This window comes from Heteronotia binoei, chromosome 14, assembly GCF_032191835.1.
Source record: "Heteronotia binoei isolate CCM8104 ecotype False Entrance Well chromosome 14, APGP_CSIRO_Hbin_v1, whole genome shotgun sequence".
In the NCBI taxonomy this organism is placed as follows: domain Eukaryota; kingdom Metazoa; phylum Chordata; class Lepidosauria; order Squamata; family Gekkonidae; genus Heteronotia; species Heteronotia binoei.
This window is the reverse complement of record NC_083236.1, coordinates 24976947-24995231: the sequence shown is the minus strand read 5'-3', so window position 1 is coordinate 24995231 and position 18285 is coordinate 24976947. Positions and strand designations below refer to the sequence as shown.

Here is an 18285-nt window from a genome sequence, read left to right as displayed (position 1 = left end):
TTGGCGGGGAGCCAAATGTGGAAGGGGTGAATTATCCAGTTACCAAAATCTCACAGGAGCAGCTGTTGCTGTTGAGAGCTTTCGGTCCAAGATGGTGGGAATCTTTGCTAAGAAAAAAATATTTATAATCTGGTGAGCTTTCAGCTGTTATCAAAGGTAAAATATAAAATTGAAGGAAAGCAAACGCTGTGTAGGGAGCATGCAGAAGATTTAGAGGCTCTTGACAACCAAAGGCTCTCAAGAATCCAAGTTGCTCTTCAGAGCCTGCAGAGTGGATGCAGATGAAAATGCGGTTCTTGTGCAAATACTTTGAAACCGGTTGTTGAGATGTATGAGAGAGATCAGGCTACAGAGCTGCATGGAATGTCTCCCATGGACTTGCATGATCTCTTCCTTTCCTCTGACAGACCCCCACCACACCAGGTGTGACATTCCAACATGGCCAAGCAAGCCAAATGTGTGTGTAGAGGAGGGGGAAGGGTCTACCCTCAAAGTGTCTGACAGCTTTCCCAGGCACTTGGCATATTGGCTGCGCTCAAGAAAAGCAGTGGAACCACAGATGGGAGTCTGGGGAGGAATGACAGGCTAAGTGTTTCTGAAGCACATGTGAAAGAGCCCCACTTGGCTTGGAATATTAGACCTTGAACATGGTTATTGTCATGTATTACCTGAATTGCTGATTTGATGGCGCTTAAAAGAGTAGCGTAAGCAAAAAAAGACACGTCTGTCCCAAAAATCTTGCAGTCAGGTTCAGATTGTGGAAGATACAATCTGTATTTCAATAGTGGAAGAGATAGTATATGTTTGAAGGTGGAAGAGAAAATAGATCGGACCTGACTGCTTGAGATTTGTGATTTACTTTTAACTAGGTGGGGAGCACATGGATGGGGAGCAGCCATAACCCCACATAAATCTATCTCCTTTTGTAGATGACAGGGGGGCCTTGCTAGTAAGTTTCTTGTGCTGGGACCCAGGGACAGATTAAGGATCTAGTTGCTGCCCCATTAGCCTAGCTGCCCAGTGGGCTTCCTGTCTGTTCTAGTCTTGTGTTTTCTGCTTGAATTCCTTGGATTTATAACACTTGAGATATAAGCACTTCTGGATCGCTGTTCCTATTTGTATCTGACAGAGGCTCTTTGACTCTCAAACCCTGAAAACCTACCTGGTCTTTAGGGTGCTAATGGACTTGGATTTAGCTCTTCTACTGCAGACCAACATGGTTATCCTCCCAAAGCAGGATATTTGACTGCCAGGATGATTGAGCTGTCCTGCATTGAGATTAACTGCATGCATGAAAAAGTGTGTGCATTAGATTTCATTTTCTGCAGTAACAAAGACATTGGTGACCTGGCGGGGGTGGACAATGCTATAAGTCATAGCTGATGTGTGGCAACATCATAGGGTTTTCAAGGTGATGAACAGAGATGGTTTGCCATTGCCTGCCTCTGCATAGCAACCCTGGACTTCCTTGGTAATCTCCCGTCCGAGTACTAAGCAGGGGCTGATCCTGTTTAGCTTCCAAGATGTGACAAGATTCAAGCTAACCTGGGCCATCCAGGTCAGAACAGTGACTGGGTGGCGGCTACTTAAATTAAATCAATGTCATGGACACGGGGGGGGGTTGTAGCAGGAACTCCTTTGCATATTAGGCTACACCCCCCTGCACCTGATGTAGCCAATCCTCCAAGAGTTTACAGGACTCGTCTTACAGAGCCTATTGTAAGCTCCATGAGGATTGGCTACATCGGGGAAGGGGTATAGCCTAATATGCAAAGGAGTTCCTGCTACACCCCCCCCCCCAACATTGACAGATCTTTACCTGTTGTAAGCATGTGGATGTCCCCATACAGGTAGAGAGCAGGTAGGATGGTCTACCCTTGATGTAGTTGCCATCTTCTAGGTTCTGGAGTTCTACTGGTATTACCACTGATCTCCGGACTACCAAAATCAGTTCCCCTGGAGGATATTGAATATTTAGTGGGTGGAGTTCGTGGCATTCCCCAGATCAGAGTTGGAGTTGGTAACCCCTACCCATGCAGATTTATGAAGCCTCTAGTATTTTGGAATATTCTGTGGGATGGTTTGAAAACTATGAGTGCCCTTGTTAGGCACTGATTGGATTGTTCCTTGGTGGCTCACATCATGGAACCTGAGTGGAAGGAAAACTCACTGGCTGATTTCTCACTCACCTTATGCCGATCTCACATTCCTCTTCTCAGTGGGGCTTCCTTCCGATTTCACACTATTTGCCCTGGGGCTGCAGCTAGCATCGGCGTTTTCGCACGGAAAACAGAAACCTTCTTAAAACCAGTTTCTGTTTGCAGCGCAAAAAAGCCGAAGCTAGTTGCATCCCCGGGGCACATAGTGTGAAATCAGAAGGAAGCTGAGAAGAGGAATGTGACAGCAGCATGAGGTGAGTGGGAAATTGGTCACTGTGACATCACAAGACATACTATAGAGCAGGGGTCCTCAACCTACGGCCCACGGGCCAGATGCGGCCCGCTGAGGACATTTATGCGGCCTGCCGGGTTATGGCAAAATCAGACCGGAAGTGACGTTCGACCTAAACTTGCGTTAGCAACGCACACTTCCGGCACTGGGCTGAGGCGGCGGAGACAGAGTGTGAGGTGATACCGAGGTGAGGTGAGTTCCCAGGCCAGGGTGTGTGGTGTGGGGAAGGGAGAGAGATGCAGAAGACGGAGAACTGACGGCCCGCGGCCTTGTACAGTAACGGCAGTCCGGCCCTCCAACAGTCTGAGGGACAGTGAACTGGCCCCCTATTTAAAAAGGTTGAGGACCCCTGCTATAGAGATTAGCTAGCCACATGATGACAAATATTTATTTTCTGCCACCACTTCAATTCTGAATTGCATCCAACTGAATTTTTCCATGTGGTTCGTGGACTGCTAAAACAGAGGTCTGAGTCCACAATAGGTACGCCTTCAGTGGCTTGGTTTTATGTATTCCTGTGTTCATAAAATCACTTAAATTTGGTCAAGCAAACTTCACTGAAAATGTAGAGGATATTATCAGAGCTGTGTGAGGCATCCGCTTGTCAGCTTTCTGTGGATCACTGTGGATTAATTGCCCTGTCTATAGTAGACAAGGTACTGTGGGCTGTAAAGGCCACCACTTGCAAATTGGATCTTTGCCCATTGTGGCTTGTAAAAATGAGACAATGGGAATTTGGAGGATGGTTGGTTAAAACAATTAATGCCTCATCATCTGAAGATGGATTATCCTCGGCTTTAAAATAAGAAAACAACTTTGGATAATTGGGAGATGGCCAACTTTAAACATGCATTAAGTTTTCCTTTGGAGAACAGGATAATTGAGCCAGTTGTAGCAGAGCAAATCCAGGATTATCTGAATGAAACCTCTTCCCTTGACCTTTGTCAGCTGGACTTCAGACTTGTCCTGGATCACAGAAGTGATACCCCTATACCCAGTTTTACATCTTTTAAAGAAAGCCATCAGGACCTGCTTTCTCTGTCCTTCAGCAATTCCCAGAACTGCCCTACCCCTGCAAGCAGGACTCAGGGAACTGAACAGTTGGCCCCCTTCCTGGATCGCGACGACCTAGCAACAGTGATCCACCTCGAACGGTCACTTCGAGGTTGGACTACTGCAATGCCCTCTACATGGGGCTGCCCCTGTCCCGAACTCGGAAATTGCAGCTGGTGCAGAATGCTGCGGCCCGGCTGTTATTGGGCCTCCCAAGATGGGGACATATTCGGCCGGGTCTTCGGACTCTGCACTGGCTTCCAGTGATATACTGAGTTCGGTACAAGGTGCTGGTTATTACCTTTAAAGCCCTATATGGCCTGGGACCTGCCTACCTGAAGGACCGTCTCTCCCCACACGTTCCCCAGAGAGTACTGAGACCGGGAACCCAAAATCTTCTCGCTATCCCTGGGCCAAAAGAAGCCTGCCTAAAATCCACCAGGGACAGGGCCTTCTCTGTTATGGCCCCTACATGGTGGAATCAGCTGCCGGAGGAGGTGAGGGCCCTGCGGGACCTTGTTCAGTTCCGCAGGGCCTGTAAGACAACCCTCTTCTGGCTAGCCTACACCTAGCTGAGATGTGAAACTAAATGTAGCTTGCCAGACTTGTGATACATATTTCTGTAATGTTCAATGGTTTTATGGTTTTAACAGTTTTATATGTTTTTATTGCTTATATATTTAAATATCTGTTTAATTTTTGTTAAACTAACTGTTGGGAGCCGCCCTGAGCCACTTGTGGGAAGGGCGGGATACAAATCATAAATAAATAAATAAATAAAATTTCAACAAATACATAAATACATTTATAATCAAATTAAAACAGGCAAAACATCACAAAAATATAACTATTTCAAATGGTGTTTAAAACCAAATCTAGTACATTTCCCCTGAGGGGAGAGAAAGGGATGGAGGAGGCCAGGCTCGAGGACAAACCGTTGTTGTCCTCAATCGTCTCTATTTTACAGGCCCTATGGAATTGTACTAAGTTCTGCAGATGTCATTAGGCAGAGAGTTCCACCAGGGCAGAAAAGGCTGTGGCTCTGGTTGAGGACATCCGGATATCTTTTGGGCCAGGGATCACCAGGAAGTTCTTCTCTCTAGAGCGTAATGTTCTTCTGGGGGTATACCAGGAGAGGCAGTCCTGTAGGTACATTGGTCCCAGATAATTTAGGTCCTTGAAGGTTAGTGCCAAAACCTTGACCCTGATCTGGTATTCAACCTTGAGCCAGTGCAGTTGGTGAAGCACTGGCTGAATGTGCACTGTCAGTGGGGTTCCAGTAAGGACCCAGGCTGCTGCACTCTGGACCAGTTGTAATTTCTGGGTCAGTATTAAGGGTAGCCCTGCATAGAGTGAGTTACAGTAGTCTAACCTGGAGGTGGTGACCATTGTGTGGATTACTCTGGCTTGGATCAGGTTGAGACAAGAAGGAGGTCAGTGGCCTGACCTGGTGCAACTGGAGATACACCAGTCTGACAATATTTGTGATCTGGGCCTCCATTGGTAAGGAAGCATTCAGAAGCACACCCAAGCTCTTGATGGTCAGCACCATTGTTAAAGGTACACCATCAAGAGCTGGGAGTTTAAACTCCAACCCTGAATTCCCCTACCTAGCTTCAGAACCTCCGTCTTTGATGGATTCAGTCTCAACTGACGTTCCTTCAACCATCCAACCATGGTCATCTGGCCATCAACAGATTCAGCAGGATGTCATCTGCATACTGATGACAACCCAGCCTGAAACTCCTCATCAGCTGGATAAGGTGGCACATACAGAAGTTAAACAACATTGGAAAGAGGATTGCTCCTGAGGGACCCTGCACATCAAGGGGTTTAATTAAGGGACTAAACAGATTGTTATTGTGTCCAGAAGCACCTTTTTAAATTTTTGCACATCTTGAAAGAGCTGACTGTGTCATATTGATCCATATGCTACTAATCTCTGTGATAACTGCAATGTGATTGTATGTATGACTGCCCTTAAGGATAATTAGGAAGCTTCAACTAGTGCAAATGCAGCTGCTTTTGATCTTTACCAGGTTGAATTCAAGGTGCTGTTCTGGGCTTATAAAGGTGTTCAAGGCAAGGGATCCACATAGCTGAAGGCCACCTCTCTCTCTGTAAGAGTCCACCTGCCCATTAAGATCAAATGAGCAACCTGTGTTACTTAGTGCCACCCTGCTACCAGGCTAGGGTTGCCAGGTCCCTCCTGGCCACCAACAGAGAAAGGAAGGATAGAGTTAGCAGATCCAGGTTGGGAAGCTCCTGGAGATTTGAGGGTGAAGCCTGGAGAAGACTAGGACCTCAGTAAGGTACAGTGCCATAGAGTCCACCCTCCATCCTTGTTCTCCAGGAGAACTGATCTCTCTATTCTGGAAATAATGACTGCCCTTAAGGATAATTAGGAAGCTTCAACTAGTGCAAATGCAGCTGCTTTTGATCTTTACCAGGTTGAATTCAAGGTGCTGTTCTGGGCTTATAAAGGTGTTCAAGGCAAGGGATCCACATAGCTGAAGGCCACCTCTCTCTCTGTAAGAGTCCACCTGCCCACTGATCTCTCTATTCTGGAAATAATCTGTAATTCCAGGGGATCCCCATGTCCCACCTGGAGGCTGGCATCCCTATCAACTGCAGTTCATGCCCCTTGGAATTTGTTCCTTATAGAGATAAGAAGGGCAATCTTTTATCTGGTTCCCATAAGAGTGTATGGCAGTTGTGGCCAGACTGTGACTTGGGAGCCATATGTGGTTCTTTCATGCATATTGTGTGGCTCCCAAAGGTTCAGGAGGAATTTAATGCAGGCTTACTCTCAAATCAGCATGCTCAGCATCGGGCCCTCAGTCAGTCAATGAGTGCTGACCCATAGGTGGGTGACTTTTTCTGCCAAGTGTGAAGCGGAGAAGGAAGAGGAAATAGGCAGGCTTGCAAACTCTTCACCACCACCACAGAGGTCACCCAGAGACAGGGACCAGTTTCCCACTAGGCTTGTTCCAGTGTTAAAGCTGCAGTACTGCAGTCCTAAGCTCTGCTCACAACCTGAGTTCGATCCCTGGTGGAAGCTGCATTTTCAGGTAGCCGGCTCAAGGTTGACTCAGCCTTCCATCCTTCCGAGTCGGTAAAATGAGTACCCGGCTTGCTAGGGGAAAGTGTAGATGACTGGGGAAGGCAATGGCAAACCACCCCGTTAAGTCTGCCGTGAAAACGTTGTGAAAGCAACGTCACCCCAGAGTTGGAAACGACTGGTGCTTGCACAGGGGATCTTTCCTTTCCTCTCTCTGAATCAGAGACTCAAAGCGGCTTACGATCTCCTATATCTTCTCCCCCCACAATAGACACCCTGTGAGGTGGGTGGGGCTGTTCCATTTTGTTGTACTGCTGTTGTATTCTGGATTTTTTGTAAATTGCCTTAGAGAAGGGAGGATATAGCTTGAATAAATTTGCTTCATATTTGTTATATGTAATGGTTTTAAGGTTTTAACTGTTCTAAATGTTTTAATTGTTTATATATTCAAATATTTGTTTAATTTTATGTCTGATTAATTGTTGGGAGCCGCCCTGAGCCACTTGTGGGAAGGGCGGGATACAAATCATAAATAAATAAATAAATAAAATAAATGTATTCTTATCTTATAAAATGGATATAGCCTTCCCTCCCCAGTAAATCTAGAACTTCTCTTTGGATGAAGTGTGTTAGTTGACTATGGTAGTAGCATGGACACTAACCAATAGGTATTTCTAACCGCTAGGTGAAAGTGATATATTTTTTTCTTCCAGGGATGGAGGGAACAGGTTCTTCCTGATACGGTTTGATGCTTGCCTGAATCTAAAGAGCCTTGATCACCAATTACTGGAGGATAGGAGAAACATGCATATAGAGTGAGAATAGTAATGGGGTTCTCACACCTCTTCCATCAATCAGAAAAAGTTACAGCTGTACACTTCCTTCAGATGAGTTTCCTTTTTTTAAAAAAAGAAAGCGACACAGGTATGCATAAAAAGTTCCAGAAAGTTTGTGCTTATGTGCTTTCTCCATCACTACAAAGTAATTCAGCATACTTAGGAACACTAGCAGATATTGGGGGAGGGGTAGTGTAGCTTGCTGCTTTTAGCACAGACCTCTTGGAGGAAATGTTTCTTTGCTTTTGAGTTATTCCATGGCTGTCAACCATTAGCTTAGTTCCAGTTGTTTTTCCTAGATTTAGCACATAAAATGTTGGAAACGTGCCTAGCTGGGAAATTGCATTTCCATTTCCACACCTGCTGTGCACTAGAATTTTATAAGAGGGATAAAGAGCCTCCCTCCCTGAACAGTTCCCATTAAAGGGTAGCTACCTGAGACCCCCAGTGCAATCCTAAGCAATGCTTTAGATTGCTGCATCCGTTGAAGCAAATGGGCTTAGATGTGCATACCTTTGTTTAGGATTATGCTGTAAATCACAGCCGTGCCATCCCAGGCAACTTCTGCCCTTTCTTTTTCAGAACGACATTCTGAATAATCTGTGCAATTGCTGTCCAGACATTTTCTGAGTCTGCTTAATGGCATTATCTTGCTCTGCATGAAGGAAAGGTGATGAAGGCTCCTTGTTGTACCAAGCACATAGTAACATGGCCACATACAAGTAGAAACAGAAAGGTCCAGGCCATGCTGCCAGCATTGCACAGGAAATATCACACGTGAGACTTCTGGGTGTCCCTCTGGTATTTGGCAAAAACTCTATGGTAGAACCTGGTTTTACCATAGAGTTTTTTTACCAAATATGAGAGCAATGCCAGAAGTCACTGACATTATGATGTCACTTCCTATGCTACGCTGGCAGCATGGATTGGACTGTTCTCTCTCCTGGTACTGTTCTGGCAAGGTTTTTGGCTTGCTGAAGGAGGGAGCCCTCTACACTGATAACATTGTACCGGCGGGGAGGGCGGGATAGAAATAAAAAATTATTATATTATATTATATATAACATGTCATTAAATCATCATTATCATCTACGAGAGTGCTTCGTGTGGATTGTCAGGGTGCTTAAAGGATAGGGGAAGTTACACAACTATGTAATCTGCTGTGTAAAAGAAGCTTGCATCTAGGGTTACCAACTCCGGCTTGGGAAATTCCTGGACATCTGGGTGTAATGCCTAGGGAGGGAGAAGTTTGGGGAGCACAGGCAGATGTGATATCTCTCTTGAACTTCTCTTATCTATGGTATACCATAGGGTCTGTTTTCTCTAAGAGCCCCGTGGCACAGAGTGGTAAAGCTGCAGTACTGCAGTCCTAAGCTCTGCTCACAACCTGAGTTGGATCCCCAGTGGAAGCTGGGTTTTCAGATAGCCAGCTAGAGGTTGACTCAGCCTTCCATCCTTCCAAGGTTGGTAAAATGAGTCCGCAGCTTGCTGGGGGGAAAGTGTAGATGACTGGGGAAGGCAATGGCAAACCACCCCGTAAAAAGTCTGCCATGACAATGTTGTGAAAGCAACATCACTCCAGAGTCGGAAAAGACTGGTGCTTGCACCTGATCTAAAGTACGTTGCTTGGTGATTAGTTGCAATAGCAAGAGATTTCCAACCACCACCTGGAGGTTGGCAACCTTAGTCCTAACTCCGACAACTAATTGCCATTTGCTGGGGGCAGCCCAGACAAAATCACAGCAGGCACCCAAACAGTCCTGCTCCCAGTGTGACAGTATCAATTCACATAGTATCAATTCACACAAGCAGCATTTCTACCCAAGGACAGCCTGGATACAACGACAGCAATTCCTTTCTTTTCCTGTTTTCTCTGGGATGTAGGAATATGGAAAAACACTGATTATATTTTGGTTCAGGATTGCCAGGTCTACTTACCTGGCCAGTGGGGGATGGAAGGGAGCCTTCCTGGAGTGGAGAGGGTGGGGCAGTATTGCTGCATACAATGTTGTTGGCACAATGATGTCACACAGTTACAATAGAGTTTTGGCCAAGGCAGGGGTAGCCAACGGTAGCTCTCCAGATGTTTTTGCCTACAACGCCCATCAGCCCCAGCCATTGGCCTTGCTGGCCGGGGCTGATGGGAGTTGTAGGCAAAAAACATCTGGAGAGCTACCGTTGGCCACCCCTGTTAGCTAGAGCATTGCTGCACGATGTGCCCAGCATGATATCATTTTTGTGTAACCTCATTACACCAACAGCATCGACATGGGAGGGGCGTGTTTGAGGGTGGGGCTTCGTCCACCGGCCAGTTGGGTGGTGGCGGATTGGGGCCCCGGAAATCAGGGGAACCCCTGCCCCAACCAGGAATCTGGGAGCAGGAGGAGAGAGCCACACAGGCATTCACATCAAATCAACCTCAAATCCTTAGAAATGCAATTTATATAACAAATTATTCATAGAAAATACAGTATATCACAAAGTGCAAAGAAAACTACTCCCGAAACAACCAGTCCTATATCGAAGTCCAACAGTTTGTTCCTTGAAATTGGAGTCGGGAAGTAGTGTGCAATGCCGTGAAAACAGAGTCCAGTGCTCCAATTCTTCTCTGTTAGCCAATATCTGGATGGAATGCAGCAAGGCAGTAAGATGCAACAGGGATGTGCTAAATGCCCTGTTTCACGTGAGGCTTTAAGGAGCTTCGGCAATGACTAAAACCATTCCTATTGGAGACCAACGCTCCTACATTCGACAGACAATTGACGGGTCTGGCAACTGTATTTTGGTTACTGGGAGAAACCAGAAATAGACAAGTCTAACACCCACTTTTTGTTTCTCCTCAGTTGGGCCTGAGCAGAATGAGAGAAGGCCAAGGCTGACAGAGGTCTGTAAATTAGTTATTACCATAAGGTTTAAAGCTTATACAAAGACTGTGAACGTTTTATTAGAAGACAGAAATAACACACTTTGAAAGATGGTGGCAGCAACTGATCTCTGTAGCCTGCAATCAGTTGTAATTCCACAAGAACTTCAGGCCTCCCCTTGAGGTTAATAACCCCACCCATGTCTGATTAAACATCATCTGCATGCTAGAAGGGAGGGCAATTTTCCAAACAAGCAAAGAAGTCTGGCTGCCCCATAATTCTCTGACCTGAAGCGATTACCTTTTCAATTCCCTAAAATGATGCCCTCAAAGAAACCTAATCCAGTTTGACCTCATTCAAATTTGGGGCCATCTGTTCATCTAAAGGTTTTATTGGCTTTATTAATGCTGGATCTCTGTCCCTCCTCTGCTGCTAAATTCTCTATGCAAATATGGGTGGGTCTCGGCTGAAGGCTGCGGTTGCAACTGCAGGCTTTATTTGTTCTTCCCCTTTTATTGAACAAAGCAAGAAATGTTTACTTTGGGATCTATCTGCTTGTTCGAATGCAACACCTGCAAATGTTAATTTCCTATCCGTTTCTACCATGTAAATGTTGCGTGCATATGAATTTAAGAAACTGGAAACAAAAAGAAAGGTTTTTTGGTAACAGGAAGCTACCATGAGGGAGGATCCCAGAGAATTGCTGTAGTTGTATCCAGGCTGTCCTTGGGTAGAAATGCTGCTTGTATGAATTGATACTGTGTGAATTGATACTGTCACACTGGGACCAGGAGTGTTTGGGTGCCTGCTGTGATTTTGTCTGGGCTGCCCCCAGCAAATGGCAATTAGTTGTCGGAGTTAGGACTACGGTTGCCAACCTCCAGGTGGTGGTTGGAAATCTCTTGCTGTTGCAACTGATCACCAAGCAACATACCTTGGACCAGGTGTGGCCAAACTTGCTTAATGTAAGAGCCACATAGAATAAACATCAGATGTTTGAGAGCTGCATGACATGAACATCAGATGTTTGAGACCAGGAAGGAAGGAAGTGTCCGGAGTCGGGACCGTTGCCCCTTTTCCTGGACCTCCCGCCCGGGATCCCCTGTCTGGCATGTTCCAGGGTTGCGGAGGATGACGCCCGCACTGGCTGTTCCACAGTGACTTCCGATGGTCTGGCCCCACCCTGTGGATCCCTCGGGAGTAGTGCCACAGCGAAGAGCCAGGAAACTGATGCCTTCACCCTGCTCGGATTGTCTGGAGGCAAGGGTGGAGGAAGCAGGGCAGGGGATTTAACTGGTGAGCTAAGAGCCTGCCGGGGAGGAAGAGCCCATGGCTTACCACGTCAAAGGCACAGAGAGAGATGAGTCAGTGGTTAAGCACAGGAGACGACCAGAGAGGGAAGAAGGGTGACTTTTAACCCCCTCCCTTCCCAGCCTCAATTCTGAGGCAGTGCATGCATTCTCAAGGGATCTCTGGCGCTGGAGCCACCACCCACACCTCCAGCCAATGCTGACCCCCGCACCCCAGACAGGAAGGAAGGAAGGCAAATAGTTGGGGAGATGGAGGTGGAAAGAAAGCAACTTTAACTTTACACGCATTCTCCAGTCTTTTGGCTGGCTTGGAGAAGTGATTGAAAGAGAGAAATGCCTTTTCCAAATCCGCCAACAGGGTGGTGGGGGCTTTGAGAGCCACGCAATATGTGTGAAAGAGCCACACATGGCTCCCGAGCCACAGTTTGGCCACCCCTGCACTAGATTCACATGGAGCAACAATGAGACTCAACAGAATCGGCAGTTACCTTAATATTCCGTAGAGAGTCTTACGTAAGGCACTGAGCTTTGGCAGCAGATGTATAGAGATTCCTCAAAAGGCAATTTAGCATGGACAGGGTTCCCTGAAAATGACAGAGCCAGGAAATTTCGAGAGTGGTTGGAGATTCTTCCTTTTCTCTGAGCAGTTCTATGGCCTCGCTGGGAAACATTTTTATAAATAGGAGTGTCTTTGCCTGTAATGCTAGAGGCTGCTCTTATATTGCCAGCTATTATGGCCTGATTCAGGTAGGCTGGGGCGTTAGATAATTCTCACATTTCCATTCAATGTATTTTCAAGATGTGTGAGCCGGCACCTCCGTCTGAAAATGTAATTCAAGAAGGAACCCTAACTCGATCATTAAGGCATGCCATTTTCCATGGCCTAGAAGCACATGGCGCTGCTGTAAGCAGCATGACTTCCACCGCTTTGATGTCCCCCAACACAGAAGGTCAGGTTTCCAATTTGCAGCTATTGAGGTATGCTGGTCTTCTCCCTCTTACGGAATAGACCCTCAAGAAAAGAGCCTACAAAAGAAAGTGGCGGTACATAAAAATGTTTAAAGAACTTAAGGAATCCCCTTTCACAAGGTGTGATGATGGCCGCTGACTTCAATGGGTTTAAAAGGGGATTAGACAAATTCACAGATGGTGCCTGGGGAAGTAAATGGAACCTGTATGGCCAGAGGGAACCACCACAGAGGATGGTCATCACTTTCCTGGACTGCTTGTAAAAACCCAGAAGCACCTCCTTAGCTACCCCTAGCCCAGGTCTGAAACAAAATCCTGGTTTAGACAGACCTGTGCAGTAAAGGAGCTCTTTTGCTTTTGGTGTTAGGGATACAAAATCCAGTCCCTTCCCCACCCTTTCCCATTTTAATGCATTAAAGCTTTGGAGTGGGTAACGGCCAGGTATTTAAATTTGATAATGTCGCCTTTGGGTGCTTCTCTGGAGGTCAACTGTGGGGATCACAGGGTTTGTGGGTTCAGGCATTTGCATCATCATATTTACAAGAGTGGCTCAGTTCAGACATAATGTTTGGCTTGTTTTAACCATATTTAGTTTGTGAATCCAGAATTCAGCTTGCAGATGAGTTTGCAAATATGGCTTTACCTCTGACAAAATCGGGTTTCATATCTGCAGGGAACAGGCCAGGATGATATCAACCTTGATTAAGCAAGCAGCTGCAAACTGTGGCTTGGTAGACCCTTAGTCAGAGACAGGGGTAGAATTCTAGCAGAAGCTCCTTTGCATATTAGGCCACACCCCCTGATGTAGTCAATCCTCCAAGAGCTTACAAGACTCTTTTTTTGTAAGCTCTTGGAGGATTGGCTACATCAGAGGTATGTGGCCTAATATGCAAAGGAGCTCCTGCTAGAATCCCACCTCTGGTCATAGAGGAGTGGCCTACACTACAGCAGGTGGAAGAGCTCTTACCTCCCCCTCCCAGCTGTTTCCTCATGCTGAAATAGTGCTGGGGCAGGGGAGAATTCTTTCCCCGTTTTTGCTGCTCCAGGGGCTGTGGGGAAATAGAAAGCAACCCTTTAAAAAAGCAGCATGTCTAGCTAGTTTGGTCCTAATATATCAGGAAAGAGCAGGGCTTTTTTGTAGAAAAAGCCCAATAGGAACTATTTTGCATATTAGGCCACATCCCCTGACACCAGGCCATCCGGAACTGCATTCCTGCTCAAAAAAAGCCCTGGGGAAAGTAGGGTTGCCAGTTTTCAGGTGGTGGCTGGAAATCTCCTGGGATTACACCTGATCTCCAGGTGACAGAGATCATTTCATCTGGAAAAGTGATCACTTTGGAGGGTGAACTTTATGACATTATACCCCATTGATGCCCCCTTCTCCCCAACGCCACCCTTCTCAGGCTCCATCCCCCTATTTCCAAGTATTTTCCAGCCTGGAGCTGGCAACCCTAGGAAGGAGTGTTCTGGACATAGAAAACTCTCTCGTTTTCTATGCCTATTGCATGTTTATTTGTGGAGGGGCATTGTGGAGTATTATAACCCTGACCTGGATAGCCCAGGCTAGCCTCATCTCATCATTTCTTGGAAGCTGTGTCAGCTCTGGCTAGTATTTGAATGGGAGATCTCCAAGGGATAACCAGGGCCCTAAAGTGGAGACAGGCAATAGCAAACCACCTCTGATTTCCTCTTGCCTTGAAAACCCCACAGGATAACCATAATTCAACTGGGACTTGACAGCACTTTCCACTAGAGTTGCCAGGTCCTACCTGGCTCCAGGCGGGGAACCCTTCTTACATGCCATGACATGCCTGGCATGATGACATCACTTGGTAGTGGCGTTATTGTGCTGGGCATGTTGCCAGGGGGATGCTCTATCACAGGGGTGTCAAACATGTGGTTTGGCAGCCCCCAGAGGGCTCCTATCAGGCCCTCGAGCAACTGGCTGTCATCTGCTTCTTTCTGCCTCTTGCTTCCTTCCGCATCACAGCTTGCTTTGCAAGGCTTGTTCAATCACACAAGAGCTACAGAGCAAAGTCTCTTTTTTCTCCACTGGCTGAGGCGCCTCTCTTGGGGAGGAAGGGGCGAAGGCAGAGCTTGTTTTTCCAGGCTCTCAATCGCACAGCAGAGCTACTGAGCCAAGCCTCTCTTCCTTCTATTGGCTGAGGCTCCCCCCCATCCCCTGGGAAGGAAGGAAAGAGCCAGAGCTTCCTTTGCCCAGTTCCCTGGACCCCATGGGAAAGAAAACACCTTTAAGACCGAGTGCTAACATTTTAAGCATGTTTTAAGTTTTTATATATATATTTGTGTTTGTCTGTATTCTTTATAAAGTTTATATCTTTGCTACCTAATCTTAAATAGGTACACACATGGCCCAGCCCAACAAGGTCTCATTTGTGTCAGATCCGGCCCTCATAACAAGTGAGTTTGACACCCCTGCTCTATCACTTAGGAAAAAACTCCACGATAATCATAGCGTTTTTTTCCTAATTGATAGAGCATCCCTCTGGCAATGTGCCTGTTGCAATAACATCACTTCCGGGTGACATTATCATGCCAGGTATGTCATGGTGTGTCAGTGCTCTTTGGGGGTGGGGCTCCAGCTGCGTGGTAGTGAGTTGGGGCCCCTGAAATCAGGGGAACCCCTACCCCCAGTGGGAGGTTGGGAAGCCTACTTTCCACCACCATTCAGTGTTGTGAAACCCCCCCCACACACACACACACATACAGACACACTGCAGCCTGAAGTGACAAAGTCCAGACACAGGTTTACAGCCTCCAGTGAGGCTTCAATGCCATGCAAGTGAAAATGAAAATCAGGAGTTTTGAATTAAAATGAACAATTGACTAAGCACTGAAATGAAACTTCCACCAGCTGAAATCTGAAGTGGCTGGTGGCTTTTCTATTGAAATCCTCTGGTCTGCCTGGGAAGATTAAATTAGAAATAGAATTAGAGAAATGTCTGAAACCCAGAAGCTGCCAGCAAATTTCCACAGAAATCTGCTGCTTGGCACAAGAAATTGGGACTGGAAATAAACGTTCTCTGCTTGGTTTCTCCCATATCAATGCCAGTGCTGAGTGTTAATTGAGTAGTAAAGCTGAAAGGAAGGAAGTGTTCCTTGTGAAAGCTGTCTTAGATCTCAAGGGAGGCAAAGTTGGGGTCTCCGAGTCCTCAGGATGGCAGAGAACATAGTGGAAGACCTCAGGACAGAGGACCAACCTGAAGCATTTAATGGCTTTGATAGTGTGTTAAAAATGGAACGTTGGCATGGGTAGATTCAGGCTGAGTGGAGCCACTTTGGGGAAATGGTTGTGTAACCCTTTCAGCAGCTTAAAATATCCCCCAGCTGTTTTTCTTCTTTGGAAGAAAAAAGACGGAGGGACCCATATCTCTGTCCTTGCCCGCAGAAAAGCGGCTTGAATGGAAGTGACTGTAAGATGTCAGAAAAAGAAACAACAAATGTTCGATGGGTAGGATTAGCAGTCTTTCAGACAGCACAAAATATGCAATGTAAGGATACAAAAGGTAAAGTCATCTCTACCCAGGGTGAAAATGTCTCTCCAACAACCAGCCAAAATCAAGGACGGCAGACTTTCCCACTGGCCACTGTAGCTGTGTCATTGACAGGTGTGCAGGCACGAGCAGGTCACCCACTGGTAGTGGTAGATCTTCTGCACATGAAGCTGCTGTTAAAAGTGTAAGAGCTGGCTAGGCCATTTTTGTTACAGGTTTTTTTTTTTGTCTATTCACTTATTTTACTGATTTTCTTGCCAAGATTCAAGGCAGATTCCAAAATGTTAAAACAGTAAACAAATGGTATAACGCATAAACAATACAATAAACTGTGTGTGTTAAGTGCCGTCAAGTCACTTCTGCCAGGACAACTCTATGAATTAATGTCCTCCCAAGCATTCTATTATTAATAGCCCTGCTGATGCCTTGCAGACTGGAGGGGCATGGCTTAATTGATGGAGTCAATCCATCTCATGTTGGGTCTTCCTCTGTGTCAGAATTTGCTCCTCATTGCTCAAAGTGGAGGGGGGGGGCTGCCCTTCCCTGCTAGGTTATTCTAGGGATTGCAGAAATTATGCATGTGAAGAGTATCAAAGTACCATAGCTTATCAAAGAATTCAGGTTTTCACGGCTGGTAACATCATTAGGGTTTGTAGAATCTTTCGGGATCAAGTGCCGTGTTCTACTGGAGAAAGTTTTCCTTCCAGACGTTTCGTTCTCAGCTGCAGAGAACATCCTCAGGCGCTCAGACCTTCTTGGCTGCTGTGCATTGAGTGGGGCCAGGGCTGCTGGAGAGCTGCTATTTGTAGGCTGGAGGGGGTGTGATGAAAGGGCAATTGTTTTGTGGATGTGCCCATTGTTTGGTGGGGCTTCCTGGAAGGGGCTTCCTGGTGGGGCTTCCTGGAATCATGGAGAGGCTGCTTTGAATAACTTTCTCCTTCATCTGAATTCAGTCCATCCTCGTATCCAGTTCACCGTGGAGAAAGAAAACAATGGTCAACTTGCCTTTCTTGACGTTCTCATTACCAGGAAAGATGACGGAAAACTCGGCCACACTGTATTCAGGAAACCCACACACACCGATCGCTATCTAAATAAGAATTCCAATCATCATCCTCGCCAAAAACGTACAGTTGTAAAAACCCTCATTCACCGTGCATCACGCATCTGTGAACCAAGCCAACTCCAACAGGAACTACACCACCTCAAACAGTCACTGCAGGCCAATGGATACTCCCAACAAGAAATTAGTAGAGCCCTCCATCCCAGGAGACCATCCACACCAAATCCCGAGCCACACACAAATGTGGGTACAGCCTTCCTGCCCTACATAAAATCTGTCACCGACCGCATTGGCAAAATTCTCAAACGCCATAATGTTGACACAGTCTTCAAGCCCACACAACAGATCCGCCACATGCTGCGCTCGGCCAAAGATATGAGAGATCCACTTTCAACCCCTGGAGTCTACAAAATACCCTGCTCCTGTGGTGCAGTCTACATTGGCACTACCCAACGCAGTATCAACACCCGTCTCACCGAACACAAGAGACACTGTCGCTTGTTTCAGCCAGAAAAATCAGCTGTAGCTGAACATGCACTTCAAGAAGGAGACCACGTCATCCACTTTGAAAGAACTGAAGTCCTTTCTACGGTCTCACATTATCATACTCGCCTGAACAGAGAAGCTATTGAGATTTACAAACACCAGCACAATTTTAACAGAAAGGAAGAAGGCATTTTCATCCACCAATCTTGGTACCCAGCTCTGCAAAACACCCTACAGACTATAAATTGCAGAAAGTCTCAGAACAACCAGCAAATTCCACAGAACAATCAGCACAGTCAACAACCATCTTCCTTATCTTCAAACCCCTTCCAACCTTCCCAGCAATTAACACAGAACAATGGTCACATTCAACAGCTAGTTTCCTTATCACTACCCTTCCAGGAAGCCCCACCAAACAATGGGCACATCCACAAAACAATTGCCCTTTCATCACACCCCCTCCAGCCTACAAATAGCAGCTCTCCAGCAGCCCTGGCCCCACTCAATGCACAGCAGCCAAGAAGGTCTGAGCGCCTGCTCCGGCTGCAACGCCACTGAGGATGTTCTCCGCAGCTGAGAACGAAACGTCTGGAAGGAAAACTTTCTCCAGTAGAACACGGCACTTGATCCTGAAAGATTCTACAAACCCTAATTACCATAGCTTAGTGACAGGACAT

The 18285-nt window shown here is 46.5% G+C and overlaps 1 protein-coding gene across 3 annotated transcripts in view; it reads left to right on the top strand.

Moving 5' to 3' along the window:
- The window catches only part of NTF3 (neurotrophin 3), a 113678-nt gene that overhangs the window by 38655 nt on the left and 56738 nt on the right, over nt 1–18285 (top strand). The window contains exon 1 of one of the 3 annotated variants that reach the window (XM_060254221.1): nt 10825–10845. The exons of the other annotated variants lie outside the window; for them this stretch is intronic. The gene's annotated coding sequence lies outside the window, so the exon portion shown is untranslated. Of the gene's footprint in view, nt 1–10824; nt 10846–18285 lie in introns of those variants that run through there. 3 annotated transcript variants of the gene reach the window in all.